The following is a 16,541-nucleotide window of genomic DNA, read 5'->3' on the forward strand; positions in this document are numbered from 1 at the left end:
AAGTGAAAGTTCAGGCGTGTGAAGAAAGCAGAATAAATAGTCAGCAGAGGAGTGGACTGTGACATTTTCAGATTACAAGAGAGATGCATTTGAGTGATTCCTGTTTACAAACAGCCTCTGCTCCTTACTTCTCTGAAGAAAGAGCTGACAGTTTATTGTCCTGTCTCTTTGAAGAATGCAGAGGACTAAGCTGAGGTCTAAGGCAGCCTGTGCCTGGCTAGCATAGAGCAGCCACTCTGTTCACCTCCTTGATAGAGGCGGAGCTTTTGGAGGTGTGTGGCCCCGCATTCCACAGTGCGTAACACTGGCCAAAGTGGAGCTCACATGGACTGCGATCCCAGTCTTGTCCAGTAGCGGGCACTGTAAGAAATGACCGGATTCTGGCTGTGAGAAAGCTCAGGACTACTCCAGCCCCAGCCTTACCCAGCAGGAGGTGCTATAGGGAACAGTGCATCATAGATCTCCCCTACTCCAGTTCCACCATCTGCTAGCGCAAAGTACTGGAGGAGAGCAGTCTGTGGCATTGCTCACGATCACTGCTGTCTCTGTCTCCCCAACAGGAAGCTGGTCTAAGAGTGGCAACAACAGAGAAAATAAAACCACAAAACTTCTGCAGCACTGCACACACACTCTGTTCAAAAAGGCTATCATGTTCTGAAAGAGCATTGTTTGACTGATGGAATCTGATTTGTGCTAGTGAAAGAAAATATATTGTCATATTGGATAACATCATTCATTTCTCTGTGTCTGGATAAATCTCTGAGCATTTGATTTCCTTTGCTTATCCTCCTTTGACACCATCTTCACAGTGGCCTGGGCTAAGCTCCCTAACCTCTGCCCTGCTTGGATGATACGGTTTTATCAGGGACAGACTTCCAGAAGACATTGGATAATGGGCTAAATCTCCCCACTTAAGAATTTACCAACAGAATAAAGAGTCTTAAAGGCTTCCCAGAAGATGCCAGGTAAAACTGGATTGGCCCCTGCTCATTGGCCTTATCTCCTAAACTTCATCTGACAGCAATACATTAGCAAGCTGTAAAAGTCTGTGAGACCCATCATCACAGATAGTACAGTATCGATGCCACACAAAAAAAGTGACAAAGTTGTGGCATGCAGTCAAGTGCAACTGTACTGCCTGCTACAGCTGAGTTCATACTGGCTTGTGTGTAGCCAATAGCAGTGGAGCCAACCAGTGTGCAACAAATTGATGAGTGCAGCATAACTGCCTCATTAGATCCCCATAAAACAAGGAGGGGGCAGGGATGCAACCCTCCCTAAACTAGACAGCACAGAGAGGCAACCACTGCACCAGTTGATGCTGGCAACCAATGCAAGTGCTGCTGTAGGAGCTGTGCATCAGCAATGCCTGCTAACTGCTGTGGAGACATTGTGGGCTCATCACTCAGATCAGCCACCCACCACAAACCATGTGACCCATAACCACAGCAGCGTCAAGCAGAGAATGACCGTACACAGTCTGTGCATGAACCAGCAGGTGGCCCAGCACCTGTGCAGCACAAGAGCCATGATATGTGCAGACATATGACCAGATGAGCCTGGCACTACCTAGACCTGCAGCCACCAGCCCACCACAGAGGTCAGAAAACATAAGAGCACATCCTACTATCATGATCATATTCACCATTGTGAACAGAGGCTGACACAGGACTTATGCGTACTCCTGTTGTCCCCCAGAAGGAGAGATTGGGACAACTTTCCAGGCATGTTTTTAAATATACGCTGGGAGGGGATCCCCGGAGTGCAGTTTCAGCAACATTTCCATCTACCACACTTCCTTTTCATTTGCACTGCTTTCTCTGTGTGCAGCACCCGGGCTCATGTGACTCACACCATCTACCACTGGACTGATACCCCAGTGGCTGGTATATTGCTCTTCAATTCTCTGTGCCAGTTACAATTTCTGCCTATTCACTCATACATCTGAGGGAGAGAGAAGCCCCACTTCTCAGGGAGGAAAACCAGCTCTGCCTCTCTAGGAACAACCATGAGGCAGAAGGCACATGTCCTCCTCTTCATCTGCTGCCCTGTGAGGAAAGGGGCATTGTTGCATTACATAGTGCTTTTAAGAAAGAACAATAATTAAAATCTCTCTCTGATGAACATGGTTAATTTCCTATTGTAGTACGTTGTTGAGACAGCACTTTTTGCCCATTAGCACACTTGTAAGGTTAATGTAGTGTACTTAATAAAATAAATAAAGCTTGTCATGATCTCTCAGGCAAATTTTAATGGGTGGGAACTAAACAAAAAAAATTAGCCTAATATCTAAGATTTTGTCTGGTAAACATAAAGTTAACTGCTGAGCTGCCACTGGGTTTTAGGACGTCATCTGCTTTTCTTCTTGGAAGATGTACCTTAATATGCATCCAGGGTTAAATGAGGCTGCCATGGCCCCGAAGGCATGGGTGAGGGTTGAAGTGGATGCTCAGTTACTACGCTGCTGGGCACCACATTGATAGATGGGAAGAATGTTGGAAATAGCGTGAACAGGAATGTGCTGTTGGAGAGGATCCAGGAACAGGGACAAAGCCTGTGTGCAGGACGGAGAAGGCAGTAAGGTAGAAATGCAGGAGATAGGACAAGGCTACAGGAATCTAGCAGACTGTGCCGGCACTAAACAATCAGCTGAAGTAATGGGACTGCAGGGTTAGATGGGAGGTAGCAGGTGCTGGGGGATTTAATACAGGCACTGAACACTTTTTTTTTTTTTAATGTCCTAGTTCAGCGATTCTGAAACTGGGGGTTGGGACCCCAAATTGGATTGCAACCCTGTTTTAATGAGGTTGTGAGGGCTGATGTTAGACTTGCTGGGGCTTGGGGCCGAAACTCGAGCCACACCGCCCAGGGCCGAATCCCAGGCTTTGGTTTCAGCCCTGGGTGGCGGGGCTGAAGCCCTCGGGGTTTGGCTTTGCCCGCCTTTTGCCCCTGCCCCTCTCCCCCCCGCCCAGGGCGACGGGGCATGGGCAAGCTCAGGCTTCGGTCCCCCCTTCTGGGGTCATGTTGTAATTTTTGTTGTCAGAAGAGGGTCGAGATGCAATGAAGTTTGAGAACCCCCGTCCTAGTTAAACCATTGACGTAATGCTTTATTTTCCTCTGAATGTCCAAAAGCAGGAAAATATTTGAAAAATCCCCATGTAGGACACTTTGAGCCATGGGATGCAATCATAAACCTGCTTCCTAGCTGCCAGCCCCGGGCAAGTCTCAGGTAATCATTAGCAGAGAGCCCATCTGTTCTTAATGGTTTCTCTACCTCGCCTTTTGCAGGACGGTTGGTTTCTTATGCTTTTTAATAATATACACTAAAAACAGCCACATCCTCGGATAAATGAGGCCACAGCTGGTGTGGGGTGAAGATGAGAACTTCCCCAGCTGAGAACTCAGGGCAGCTTGTTCACTAGCACACCCCTCCCCCCATAATAAGGCAACCTTCTCATTATTTCACATACAGATGGGAGAAGGAGGCAGGCCAACAAACTGCAGACACTTACTTTATGGTAGATTGATAAATAGATACTGCGGGTAGCTAAATACTACAATAGAGGGACGGCGGGAGAGATCAATACAAGTTGGCGGTAATGATCGATATCATAGAGGGACAAAGAGATAGTGGACACAATTGAAAGATGGACAGAAAGATACAATAGAAGAGTGAAGCAATAGATAAAATGGAAACACAAATAACTACAGTAAGGGGATGGAGGAGAAAAAAGATATAGAAAGATGGAGAGAGAGATACAGTAGAGGGACAAAGGAATAGATAAAGCAAGGAAGATAGACAGATAGGTACAGTGGATGGACGAAGAAATAATAGATTGCTACAGTGAAAAGATGGACAGACAGCGGGGATGGAGGACTAGATAGCTACAGCTGGTAGATTGATTTTGTTGTTAGCTATATTGCAGGTCAAACACAACTCTCACACCCCATTGCCTCCACATCATTCCTCCTTCCACTTTCCTGTCAGCCCCCTGCTGCGTCCTAGATATTTCAGCCAGAGCTCCACACGGTTTTGGTTTTGGCACAGACAGTCTATCAGCCCCAGGGTGGGCGGGATAAGCATGTAGTGAATTGACTTTCAGCTGCTACGCCCAGCTGCACCAGTGAACCTTGGCTAAAGGCAGCTTTAAAGAGGTAACTGTTCTGAATGTTATCAGTTCACTTTCTGGATCGTCTTCTTTCATTGCCCACTCCTGGGCCTCTTTGGAATCACATCTGTACAGGACCGTTCTCTTGGATTAAAAGTGTTCTGAGCCAGGAAAATTTAACCCTGACTCTGACTAGCTGTGTGAATTTGGGGCAAGTCACATGCCCACTCCGTGCCTCAGTTTCTCCATCTGGAAAATGGGGATAATACTGACGTACCTCACAGGAGTGTTATGGGGATTAACTGGTTAATGTTTGAAAAGTACTTTTAAGATGGCAAATACCTGATGGCTGATCTCTCAAATCATTTGTGCTAATCTCATCCCTGTGCCATCTGAGTCATCAGGACATCAGCTATTTGGTTTTGGGTAGCAATGTGGTCAGGAAAGATTCACTTCCTACCCCATAATCCCTACGAACTGCATTTCTCACTTGACCCAAGTGCATTATGGAGAATTTTCACCTTCTGCTGAAGCATCAGCCACTAGGCCCTGCTGGAGGCAGGACATAGGACTTGATGGGCCCAGCCTGGTAATTCCTGTGTGCCAAGATAGCAGGCCCTCGTCAGACTCCTGCATCTTGTCAGAAAAAACTCCTCTGAGCTGAGATACAGTTGTCATCTTCCAAAGTGAGGGGAAATAGTGATTGACAGGAGACGCTCTTACCACAGCCGTGCAGCAGCCTGTTATTGCCTTGTAGCGTCCAATTAAATAACAAAACAAAACAGGCCTCCCACTCCTTCTGAGCTGATTGTTCTCCTGCCACCTGGGGTGCCAGAAATGGTGGTATTTACAACTTCAAAAGTGCTCGTTTTCCAGCCCCGAACTCCCCAGCAGCCTCCACTGGAGGAAGGGGCACTGGCGAAGGCTTTTGGAGCAGCGTGGGTGACAGCCAAGGCAGGAAATATCGATGCACCCCAAGCCTGATGCAGCGGAGGGCTGGGTTTTAATGTGGCAGCTGGCAGAGAAGGGAATATCGGGAGGAGGCAGCTAGCAGCGAGCTCTGTCTGAAGCACAAGTGCCAAGAGCTGATCAGCTTTCATGTGGGGGACGAGCGCCCCCTTCCAGCATCCTAGGGCTGTGAGCTATTCTGTTATTGCATCTCTCCGCCTAGCTACTGCATCTCACCTTAGTGCAGCTCTGTCTCTCTCTCTGCCCTTGCACTCCTGTCTTCATTCTTTCTTTGCACTCATTCTCTCCCTCCCACTTTCCTGTCTGGTCATCTCTCACACTCCTCTCAAGCAACCCTTTCTGCCTGCCCCATATGGTCTCTCTGTTCCTCTAATCATTCCCTGTGAATGATGTTATGCTGGCTGAGATATGCCAGTAAGCGGGGATGAGGGGAGGTGCAGTAGCTATAGATGCCTCAGGCTGTTAACCAGAGATTCAGACTGGAAAAGAAATCCCTGTGTGCCTGGGGCGGGAGGAGGGGAGAGATGGCTTCTATATTACTGCATTGAGGCTGGATTGTTCCCAGCCCTTATATAGGTGCACAGGATGCGGTGAGAAGAACCTTTCCCTCAAGCATGTGCCAGTCACAATTGCAGTCCCTAAATTCAAGGGACTATAGTATTTCTTCCCTCAATGCACTCCTGGGAGTGAACAGCAGCCCAAAAAAGAGGGGGATCCCCCTTCTGTTGGCTGGTGGGGCAGGCTGGACAAACCGGGGCGCAGTGTACATCTTCTTAGAACAGGTGGGTCTGCACAGGATAGTCCCTCCCTCAGCTTCTCTTGCAGTGGTGCAGCTGCACCTTGCCCATCCCCCTGGATTGCGGCTAAATGGCACGAGCAAACCCTTAGTGTTATTCCCTGGCTCAAATCACCACTGAAGAATAAGCTTTAAACTTTGTCTTTTAAAGGGGGAAAAAAATTATTCCCTGCCTGCTTCAGCTCTGCACTGTTGGAGCAGGCTTCTTCTGGGCGCTCTCCATCACAAGACAGCACCCAGATCAATACCAATGCTCAGCTCTGCTGAAGAGAGGTTAGGTCTGGAATAGCAAGGGTGCTGTTGGGCAGGATTCAGGGGCACTGGCAGAGCTGTGTGGGGAGCCCGTCACTGGAATAGCAGGGAGTTCTGTGTGTGAGGAGTCAGGTGCATTGCCAGAATGGTAAGGGTACACCTACAAAGCAAGCAGCAGCAAGACTCAGAGCTTTGGTCTACAGACTTGTGCTCACGCTATGGCACTAAAAATAGCGGTGAAGATTTTCGGGCTCGGGCTCTGAAGCCTAGGGAGGGGTTGTGGGCTTTAGAGCCTGAGCTCCAGCCTGAGCCATAACATCTACCCAGTTCTTTTTAGCGCCATACCATGAGCCCCAGTCTGTCAGCCTGGGCTCTGAGACTCGCTGCCGCGGGCTGTGTAGACGTGCCCTCCGGGGCCAGGACTGAGCTAGCAGGGAGTGCAGGTCAGGAGTGAGAAGCATTGGCAGAGCTGGGTAAGGACAGCTGTGCAAGCTGTCCAGTCCATTCCATCCTGTATTTTCTGTTCCTTGCTTTCATGGGCTCCAAACAAAACCGAAAGGAAATGCAAATATAACCACGTAGATTGCTGTCCAGTGGGAAAGAGAAAGTGGTGGTATAAACTTCATATCCAGGCGAAGCACACAGAGCACCTGTATAAATTCTTGGAAGAGTTTTGGGATCCGCTGCGAGGCAATGAGTGACACTCAAATGCTAAATTCTGATCTGTTACTTCAGCATGAATCTGTAATGGCTCCACTGGCTGTTCTGGATTGACACTGGGGTAACTGAGTGCAGAACGTGGCTCCTTCATGTGTAGATGGGTTGTCTTTTTTTCTGTTAAATGTTGTGTCGTGCTATTATTTTAATGCTGTTGAAAGTGCTCCAATTGACAGCAATAGAAGCCGGAGGTCCCATGTCGATTCAGAGAAGAGGGATAGCACAGGCAGTGCAAGCCTCTCCCACACCACTACTAGGGAGAGTATGATGGATGTCCTTGTGATAGAGGGCTATTTTCATCCCTGTTATCACTCCAGTGAAGTCAACATCTCACATTCACCTTTTTCTTGCTTCGCTGTAAGCAGCCAATTTACACCTCAGATGACTATGGCCCCTGGTGTTCTCACCTGCAGTGCAAGGAACTCAGTCTTGCTTGCACACTGAAGTTGCTTCATCAGGCAGCAGTACAGGCATAAGAACATAAGAACGGCCATACTGGGTCAGACCAAAGGTCCATCTAGCCCAGTATCCTGTCTGCCGACAGTGGCCAATGCCAGGTGCCCCAGAGGGAGTGAACCTAACAGGTAATGATCAAGTGATCTCTCTCCAGCCAGCCATCTCCACCCTCTGACAAACAGAGGCTAGGGACACCATTCCTTACCCATCCTGGCTAATAGCCATTAATGGACTTAACCTCCAAGAATTTTATCTAGTTCTCTTTTAAACCCTGTTATAGTCCTAGCCTTCACAACCTCCTCAGGCAAGGAGTTCCACAGGTTGACTGTGCGCTGTGTGAAGAATTTCCTTTTATTTGTTTTAAACCTGCTGCCCACTGATTTCATTTGGTGGCCCCTAGTTCTTCTATTATGGGAACAAGTAGATAACTTTTCCTTATTCACTTTCTCCACACCACTCATGATTTTATATACCTCTACCATATCCCCCCTTAGTCTCCTCTTTTCCAAGCTGAAGTCCTAGCCTCTTTAATCTCTCCTCATTTGGGACCCGTTCCAAACCCCAATCATTTTAGTTGCCCTTCTCTGAACCTTTTCTAATGTCTGTATATCTTTTTTGAGTTGAGGAGACCACATCTATACGCAGTATTCAAGATGTGAGCGTACCATGGATTTATATAAGGGCAATAAGATATTCTCCATCTTATTCTCTATCCCTTTTTTAATGATTCCTAACATCCTGTTTGCTATTTTGACTGCTGCTGCACACTGCGTGGACGTCTTCAGAGAACTATCCACAATGACTCCAAGATCTTTCCTGATTAGTTGTAGCTAAATTAGCCCCCATCATATTGTATGTATAGCTGGGATTATTTCTTCCAATGTGCATTACTTTACATTTATCCACATTAAATTTCATTTGCCATTTTGTTGCCCAATCACTTAGTTTTATGAGATTTTTTTGAAGTTCTTCACAGTCTGCTTTGGTCTTAACTATCTTGAGCAGTTTAGTATCGTCTGCAAACTTTGCCGCCTCAGTTTACCCCTTTCTCCAGATCATTTATGAATAAGTTGAATAGGATTGGTCCTAGGACTGACCCTTGGGGAACACTGCTAGTTACCCATCTCCATTCTGAAAATTTCCCATTTATTCCTACCCTTTGTTCCCTGTCTTTTAACCAGTTCTCAGTCCCTGAAGGGATCTTCCCTCTTATCCCATGACAACTTAATTTACGTAAGAGCCTTTGGTGAGGCAGAGATATTGTCTTGAAATCAGGAAATCTTAAGGGAGACCCTCCTATGCATCCCCCATCCCTTCTGAGGTGTCGCATTGGAAAACTCTTGCCCGTTCTGTGTGTCAGATGCAGTGACAGTCTCAGGATCAATTTATAACCTAGGTCAAAGAGCAGAAACCCCACAAGGGGAACACTCCCCCCAATCTCCCCTCCAATTTTGATGGCAAACGTTTGGTGCAAGTGTGGGTCATGGATGGAAAAGCTCTGTGTTGTGAAATGAAGGCCAGCATGAGAGAAGAATATTGTATGCATTTCAAAAGATTTAATGTGTCTATATGCTGAAGAGCCTTTTTTTCTCTTGTTCAAATCCTGATGCCTTTGGTACTTCAGATGAGAGCAGATTTTGACCAGCCTCACTGTATATCTACAGAAGAAAAAGCTGGAGCTTTTTTGCTATTGAAGTCTTTTTTTTTTTTTCTGAAACTTTCATTATCCAGGAAGGAGAGGATTCCAAACCGTCTACTGCTCCTGGAGCAGAGGGCAAGCTCCCAACTACCTTCATCTGCTGTCTCGTGTCAGTTGCACACAGGGGTAGATTAAGGCTGTTGGGATCAGGCCGTGGTGGACTAAGGGTACCCAGAAGTGAGTCAGTGATGAATCGAGGTGTTTCCGGAGGAAAGATTAAAGAAGCCATTGGGAAGAGTCTGTCTCTGATTACAGGAATCTAGAGAAGTTCCATTTTTCAGGAGATTCCAAAATACTGTATTGGTTAATCTGGTCTCTGTTTAAGCTTAAATCAACCATGTTTCACACAGGCGTTTTCTCTCTCTCCCTCCCATGCATGCGCACACACACGGTGACACACACCCCTTTGTGTCTTTGAATCCTTCTCTGTCTCCTCCTTTTACTGATATGTGTTTGTATCTCCGTTAGCCCTACAGTGTCACTAGAGTTATGGGAGAATGAGGTAGATTCTGCTCTGCCTTGTGCATTATCAATAGAATTGCCAGCTAAATTCCAATGGCAAGATCCTCATTGCTGGGAATGAGGCATGAGGCACAAAGAATCGGCTGAATTCTTGGATCACACAGGGAAATGTGTGTTGCTGGCATTTGGAAAAAGCATCCTTTGACTTGAAAAATGAGTAAATCTGCTGGGGAATCACCAGGAGAATATATATGCCCCCCCCCATGCCATTTTTACAGAGTCACTCTCCTGGCTATCGTCAGGTTTTAAAAAGGAGTTGCAATGGAGTTCCTGATGCAAAGGGTGATGGTATGCTGTGCTGATGAAATCCTCGGACTAGGTGTGTTCGGAAAGATGGAGTCATGCTGTTCATAAGTGTCATACCTTCCAAAAATAGACTTTAATGGTAATGTACCAGTCTTTAGTAAATATACCAATCTTTAGTCAGTGAGATGCACCATGCTGAGAATATCCAATGTCAGGAAATCAGGACCCTGTGGACAGCAGTTATCTTTACGCAGATAATCATAGGAGTAAAGTTGCCCAGGTGGAGCAGAGACACCACTTGTGAATTCTCCCCTCTGAGCACAGATAATTACATAGTCAACCAGCTTAAATCATGAACCTTATATACCATCTAGCTGAATGCATTGCAGCATATTTCATATAATAACTGGGCCCACTGATACTAACTCCCATTGGGAGAACAGATTTCTTAAAATAATAGCTTCTTGGTGTGAATAAGGTTCCTTCTATAAAGCCATGAACTTCCTTATGTAAGTAATTCATCTGAGCATCTCCAAAGGTGTTAGCAAACTCACCTGGAATTAGATCTGTAACTTGCCTTAACCCACTGGAGATCTGTCCTGCATTTCTAAAATTCCAGCATCATAGTATCTGACTTGTTTACGTTATCATGTGGTTAACATTCACGAAGAAGGCAGGATCTCAGCTCTCCCCATTCCCCTGTGTTAACTGTTGGTTGTTGTCTCCCAGGTGAACCCAGGCAGGGCTTGCTTCAGCTCCAGTTGGTGGGGAAAGGCTATGTGAAAAGACGACTTTTGCAGTGTGCAAGGCTCATCCTCAGCCTGATTGCCAGTAGGGACTTCTGCAGTCTAGGGCTCTTCATCAAAAAGAAATTCCGCAGCAATGATATTTTAATTTGTTTAACTGGAAAATACCAGAGTTTTATGCCTCAATGGTAGGGATGGATTAGCTGATTGGAGAACAGTGGAACCCAGTGTCCCTTACACAGTGGCTCAGGTGTTTGTCCAAACAGAACCCGGGCTCTGAACTTTCTCAATTGTGTCTTCTCTTCTTCATAGCTGCCTGGTATTGTGTGCTTGGAGGCCCAGATGGGTCAGTTAGACCAGAAAAGGTGAAGATATGCTGTGTCATGTTTCTGTTGCTCCTACCCCTCTGTCCATTTGCCTTGCTGCTTTTACCGAAGTGGGAGATATCAAATGGGAACGTGTGGTCATCTCCCCATCCTTGCCTTGCAGTGCCTCCAGCCTGGTACCTCCCCATCCTCCTGTTCAAAGAGCACCTGGTAACACTTAGGGTATGTCTACACTGCAGTCCAATCAAACACCCATGGCTGGCCTGTATCAGCTGACTCAGGCTCACAGGGTCAGGCTGCAGGGGCATAAAACTGCAGCGTAGACATCTGGGCTCAGGCTGAAGCCTGGGCTCTAGGTCCCTGCAAGGGGGGAGGGTCCCGAAACCCAGGCTCCCCCCTGAGCCCAGACATCTACCTTGCAATTTTGTAGCCCCACAGCCTGAGTCCCATGAGCCCACGTCCGCTAATGCAGGCCAGCCATGGGTGTTTAGTCGCAGTGAAGACATATCCCTAAAGGCATCCGCTATTTCAAACAGCCCCATAGTTTTCTATTTCCTTTCCCAGCATTGCTGAGAATAGTATCAGAGGAGTAGCCGTGTTAGTCTGGATCTGTAAAAAGCAACAGAGGGTCCTGTGGCACCTTTAAGACTAACAGAAGTATTGGAGCATAAGCTTTCGTGGGTGAATGCCCACTTCATCAGTATGTGCCAATACTTCTGTTAGTCTTAAAGGTGCTACAGGACCCTCTGTTGCTTATTGCTGAGAATAGACACTTAGGCTGGGAGTGTTAAAGCAGCCTAAGGGAGTTAGGCATCCAAATCTCAGTGACTTTCATTAGGAGTAAGCTGTCTAATTTCTTTGGGCCCCTTTGATAATCACAGGCTGAGTTACTGTGGTGATAGGCACCATAAGAAGTGGGTAGTTAGGGACCCTCATTTTTAAAGTTGATAGAGAAAACTACAGGATTTCAGTTAAAGAAGGTTATGAAGCAAACCCCCAGATGTAGACACCCCTCAACTGTGTGGATATTTCCCCTTTGAACCAAACTCAGGAGTAATATGTTGAAAATAGTCCCTATCTTTTTTCCCCTTTTACTAGGAAGTCTTTAATGAAGTTTAAAGAGTTTACAGTTTAGCATTAATGTGTCACAGGTGCCTTCATTATGGACCCTAGGGGGAGCTCAGTACCATGGATGGAAGGGAAAGGCATCTCACCAATTTGGGAGAGCATGAAAGTTACTCAAAACTCTAAGAGCCAGAATTCAATACACTAGCAGACCTGGAGGATATGGAACAGAGTGCACGGAGCTGGGGGTGCCTGTTGTAGGACCGGTTTGTAGCGCATAAACCTGGAGTAAGTCAAATATTAGAGTGGGTAATGCTGGTGCTGTACAGCTGGGTATGGTAGGATGGGCTGGGTTATGCATTCCTGACCTGTGTAACAGTGGGTGGTCTTGTGGTTAAGTCAGGGGCCTGGCAGTGAGAAGACCAACGTTCTATTTCCAGCTGTGCTTTTGGCTTGCTGGGTGACCTTGGGCAAGTCACTTCCCCTCTCCATGCAATGGAGATAATGATATGCATGCTTCTGTGTAAAGTGCTTACAGATTAACAGATGGAAAACTAAAAAGATGTGTAAAATAATATTTGTACCTAACCTTTTCCTAAGTTATGGCTTGCTTCTGCACCCACTGAAGTCAATGGCAAAACTCCCATGAGAGCAGAATCAGGAACTTATTAATAAATAAATAAATAAATAAATCAACTCTCGCTAGATCTGAGCTATGGAGTTCTTTATGGCTGTGATTCCACGTGACGCAAATCACTAAATAGCCCCACTTTTTAATCAAGAGTTGAACTAAAACCCCAGATCTGAATGTTCAGGTTCCAGAGGAGGATGGGATGAGATGGGAATTTCCAGTGATGGCTTAGAGCAGCGTTCAGGATATTGGCATTCACATCCTAGGGTGCAACTGTGAAGGTGTCAAGAGTGCTATGTAGCCTGAGGAATGGAGCAGAAGGACCAACCTGTTCTTTAAAGAACAAAACGGTCAGCATTACTACACAATTATATTGGCAGTCAGCTGTGATGGGGTAGGAATCACAAGATCAGAATGTGACAGATAATTGAGACGTGGATCAATTCTGATTCCTTTTTATTTTATTTCATTTTATTTTTTTTTTTTTACCATTGCCTGATTTTGGCAGGGGCTTGTTAACTCTTTATGCCTCTCTAGTCGTCTTTTAATTTTTTTAGTCATCTGCATTCAGTTCTCTTGAGAGCAATGAAAAGAAATCAAAGTGCTTTTGTGAGTTGTGACAGAGCAGTGCAAATAGATTGATTAAAAACACTGTTTCTTTTTTTAATTTAAACAGAGCAGAGATTTGTGGGTAATGTCCATAATATGGGCTCCGTGGTAACAAGCTCACTGTGGGAAGAAAGGAAGAGAGTGTGTGTGAGAGAGAAAAATATGGAAGTGTAGCCACTGTTGTTCTGCTTTTAAATGCAAGATTGATTTTACATTTTCCCGGCATGTCAGTTTCATTACTGGCAAATTAATCCTTCTCTCCGTGGCCTGAAGCTTATTTCTGTAGTTTCTCATAAAATAGATTTTGGTGTGTTACCAGATCCTAAATAGGGAATTCAGAGCTTGGCTACATGAAAAAGTAGCACCAATCTAACTAAAGTTTTAAGACCAATTTAATTAAATTGGTGCAAAAGGTTGGCTGTGTTTGGACACTCTTATTTGGGCTTAGCTGAAGTCGGGACACGGTTTACAGTAAACTGAAATAAGCCACTCTTAAACCAAAATAAGAATGCCCAAATGGAGGGTTGCACCAGGTTAACTAGGTGCATGTCTACATTTCCCCCTCCCCCCGCACAAGTTCAGATGAATAGTAGTGTGCATCAAAGTGTTGCACTGAGCCTCCCCTGTGTGGATGCCGCAGGCGCAAACTTAAAGGAACTGAGTTCACACTAATGTAGTCTTGTGAACTCAGGACTTTTCAGTTACAGCACAGTGCTTCAGTGCACATTGCTATTCACACCCCTTTAGTCCAAACTGCAGGGCAGTGTAGACATATCCTAACATGGTTTAAAATCACACTTTTAGTTCAATCAGTGCAACGTGCTAATGTAGTTAAGGCCTCAGATAGGCTCTGTTAAGAGCCATGGCCTGAAAGATCACAGGCTGAAGGGATACTGTGGAAATGCTGATAGCTTTCTGACCCTGTACATGTTCCACTAATCCAAACCGCAGCGAAACATTACAGTCTACTATACTTTTGACGGTAACCTTGTTTTTCACACCCTGAAGCTGCTCCATATCCCAAGACCACAGCATGGTGTTAGGGGGAGCAGTGCTGCTGGAAATGCTACTGTCCTGTGTACTCAGGAGATGTTCCATCTCCCAAGACCCCAGTATGGTGTTAGGAGCTGTGTCTTCAGGAGTATGGGGATAAGAGTTGATAGAAATAAACAATTACTTGGACCGCAAGCTTTCTGGGGCAAGGAATCACTTTTTGGTTGTGTGTATGTGTGCGCACTAATCCAGTTGGTCTTTGACAGGGGCCTCTAGTTTGTGATCGTAATCCAAAAGCTAAGTAATAATAATCATCTTTACCGTCAATTGGTATAGAATGTAAAGTAACAAAGTGGAATCCCCTGTATTAAATTAAACAAGGTCCTGAGACTCCGTGAACTCCACTGTCTGGTGATTTGATGGTGGTGATGGTGTTTGGGGGGAGAGGGTGGGCACTGCATTTTATAATAATCATTTGCACCCAGAGTAAAGATTTACCTCTGTCAAGAAAAATTCACACTATTTTGTCTGACCATACTTCTGGTGTTCAGTGGAATTAACAAACAGAGGAATATGTTCCTGCAAGAGGAAATGAGAGGACTGACTGTTCTTAAATCATAAGGACTTTTTTCACTGTGCAAACCCCAGTGGAGGTAGTGACACAACTAGTATGTCGATGATGAATGAGCAATGATAAGAGAAAGATTCCTTTGTAGCGTGCTGGGCTGCGACCAAACTGAGGCCTAATCCTGCTTTGTTGGACTAATTTGTTAGTTACCCAGCAGAGTGATTAGGAGCTCCTTGGAAACACAGCTTTCCTTGCTTCATGCACACTTAAAGATCTTTGGTATTTGGACTACATTTCAGCAAAAAAGCTGACTTTTTTCCTTTAGCTGTTTAAAAAGCAGTTCTAATGGAGGACTGGAGCTGAGAATAGGCTTCCTGCAGGGGGAGATGTGAAGAGCTCCATCTTGTAGAATTGCTGTAATGAACAGCTTTTGCTGCTTAACTGTATCAAGGATGTCAGACCTCCTCCCCACCCCTGTTATTTCTCAAACTCCCCGCCCCCCATGTGGCTGGAAAAGTGCAGTCCTTGCTAATTAACTTTTGCATTTGTTGCAGCCCAAAGTGAAGTGTTTATTACAAAAATGTTTCTCTTTTGAGATCTCCTTGTTTTAAATACACCTGTTGGCAACAAGGAGAATGAAAAACAAAACAAATATAGGCAGATTCTCTCCTGTGATTTGATACAGTTAAAGTGAAATATGTGTGTGTAAGTGTTTGCAAGATCGGGGTCTTACTGGTTATTGCTGGGTATAAGGGTGTAAGAGCAGTGGGCTGATTGGCTGGTTTGCAAATCATGTTTCCTAATTGTAGTCTATACTCATGCTTTATCAGAGGACAGTCTTTTATCCTGTGCTTCAAACCATTACAATTCAGAATGAATCACCTTTCTATTAAGGGTTTGTCTACATGGGGACACTCCGGAAAATTAATCTGAATGAACTAAAGATGTGAATTGGAAGTTAATTAAGCTAAACTGAATCAAGGCCACTTTAATTTTGAATGAGAGTGTCCATGTAGGTTTAATGCAGTTTAACCTATACACTTTACATTCGTACCTTTAATTAATTCAGTTTAACTTTTCTGAATGTCCCCATGTAGACAAGTCCGAACATTTATGACCCAATTCTGTTCCCTTTGAAAATCAGTTCCAAAAGTCCCATATCTTCAATTTGGAGCAGAACTGGGTTCCCAGTCTAGGTCCCAGTCTCATGTACATTAATTTTAGTTTTCTGTGGAATGTTTTGTGGGGGTGTTGTTTCACTATGTGACAGAATCACTATGCGACACTATTGGAATTAGTAGACTGCTCTACTCAGAAGCGACCCCCAACTACTAGTGCAGAAAGGAGATATGTGTGTGTGCAGTGTGTCCAAGTCAGCACTGAGGTACATTGGCAGGCTGTGTGAAGTTCCCGGAACTGGAATAGCAGTGAGGAGCTGCAGGTCAGGATTGAGGGGCATTGGCAGCTCTGTGGGTGTGGGGCAGGACTGAAACAGCAAGGGAGCTGCTGGTAAGGAGTGGGAAGGGGCAGTGACACAGTTCTATGAATCAAGTTGCACAGGCCCTGTTCACACTATACCCAGTGTGCTATCAATCCTGTCTTTCATGACCACCAAACTCACCAAAATTTTAAACTAGGGGGGAAAAATTACAAGGAAGGAATTTTCGAAAATCAGTTGGTGTTTTAATGTAACTTTGCTGGGACATATCACTAAACCATAAGCATATAATCCTTGTGCAAATCCACTGCATCACTAGCTCTTTTTTCCAGGTATGGTATTAATGTACGAATATTTGCAAAAGAGGGAGGGGCGCCAAACCCAAGCTCTTCAGTCTGA

The 16,541-nt window shown here is 45.4% G+C and overlaps 1 protein-coding gene across 3 annotated transcripts in view; it reads left to right on the forward strand.

Moving 5' to 3' along the window:
- The window catches only part of LSAMP (limbic system associated membrane protein), a 1,336,346-nt gene that overhangs the window by 1,244,913 nt on the left and 74,892 nt on the right, over positions 1–16,541 (forward strand). The gene's annotated exons all lie outside the window — the stretch shown is intronic.

The sequence above is a fragment of the Trachemys scripta genome, chromosome 1 (genome assembly GCF_013100865.1).
Source record: "Trachemys scripta elegans isolate TJP31775 chromosome 1, CAS_Tse_1.0, whole genome shotgun sequence".
Taxonomy (NCBI): domain Eukaryota; kingdom Metazoa; phylum Chordata; order Testudines; family Emydidae; genus Trachemys; species Trachemys scripta.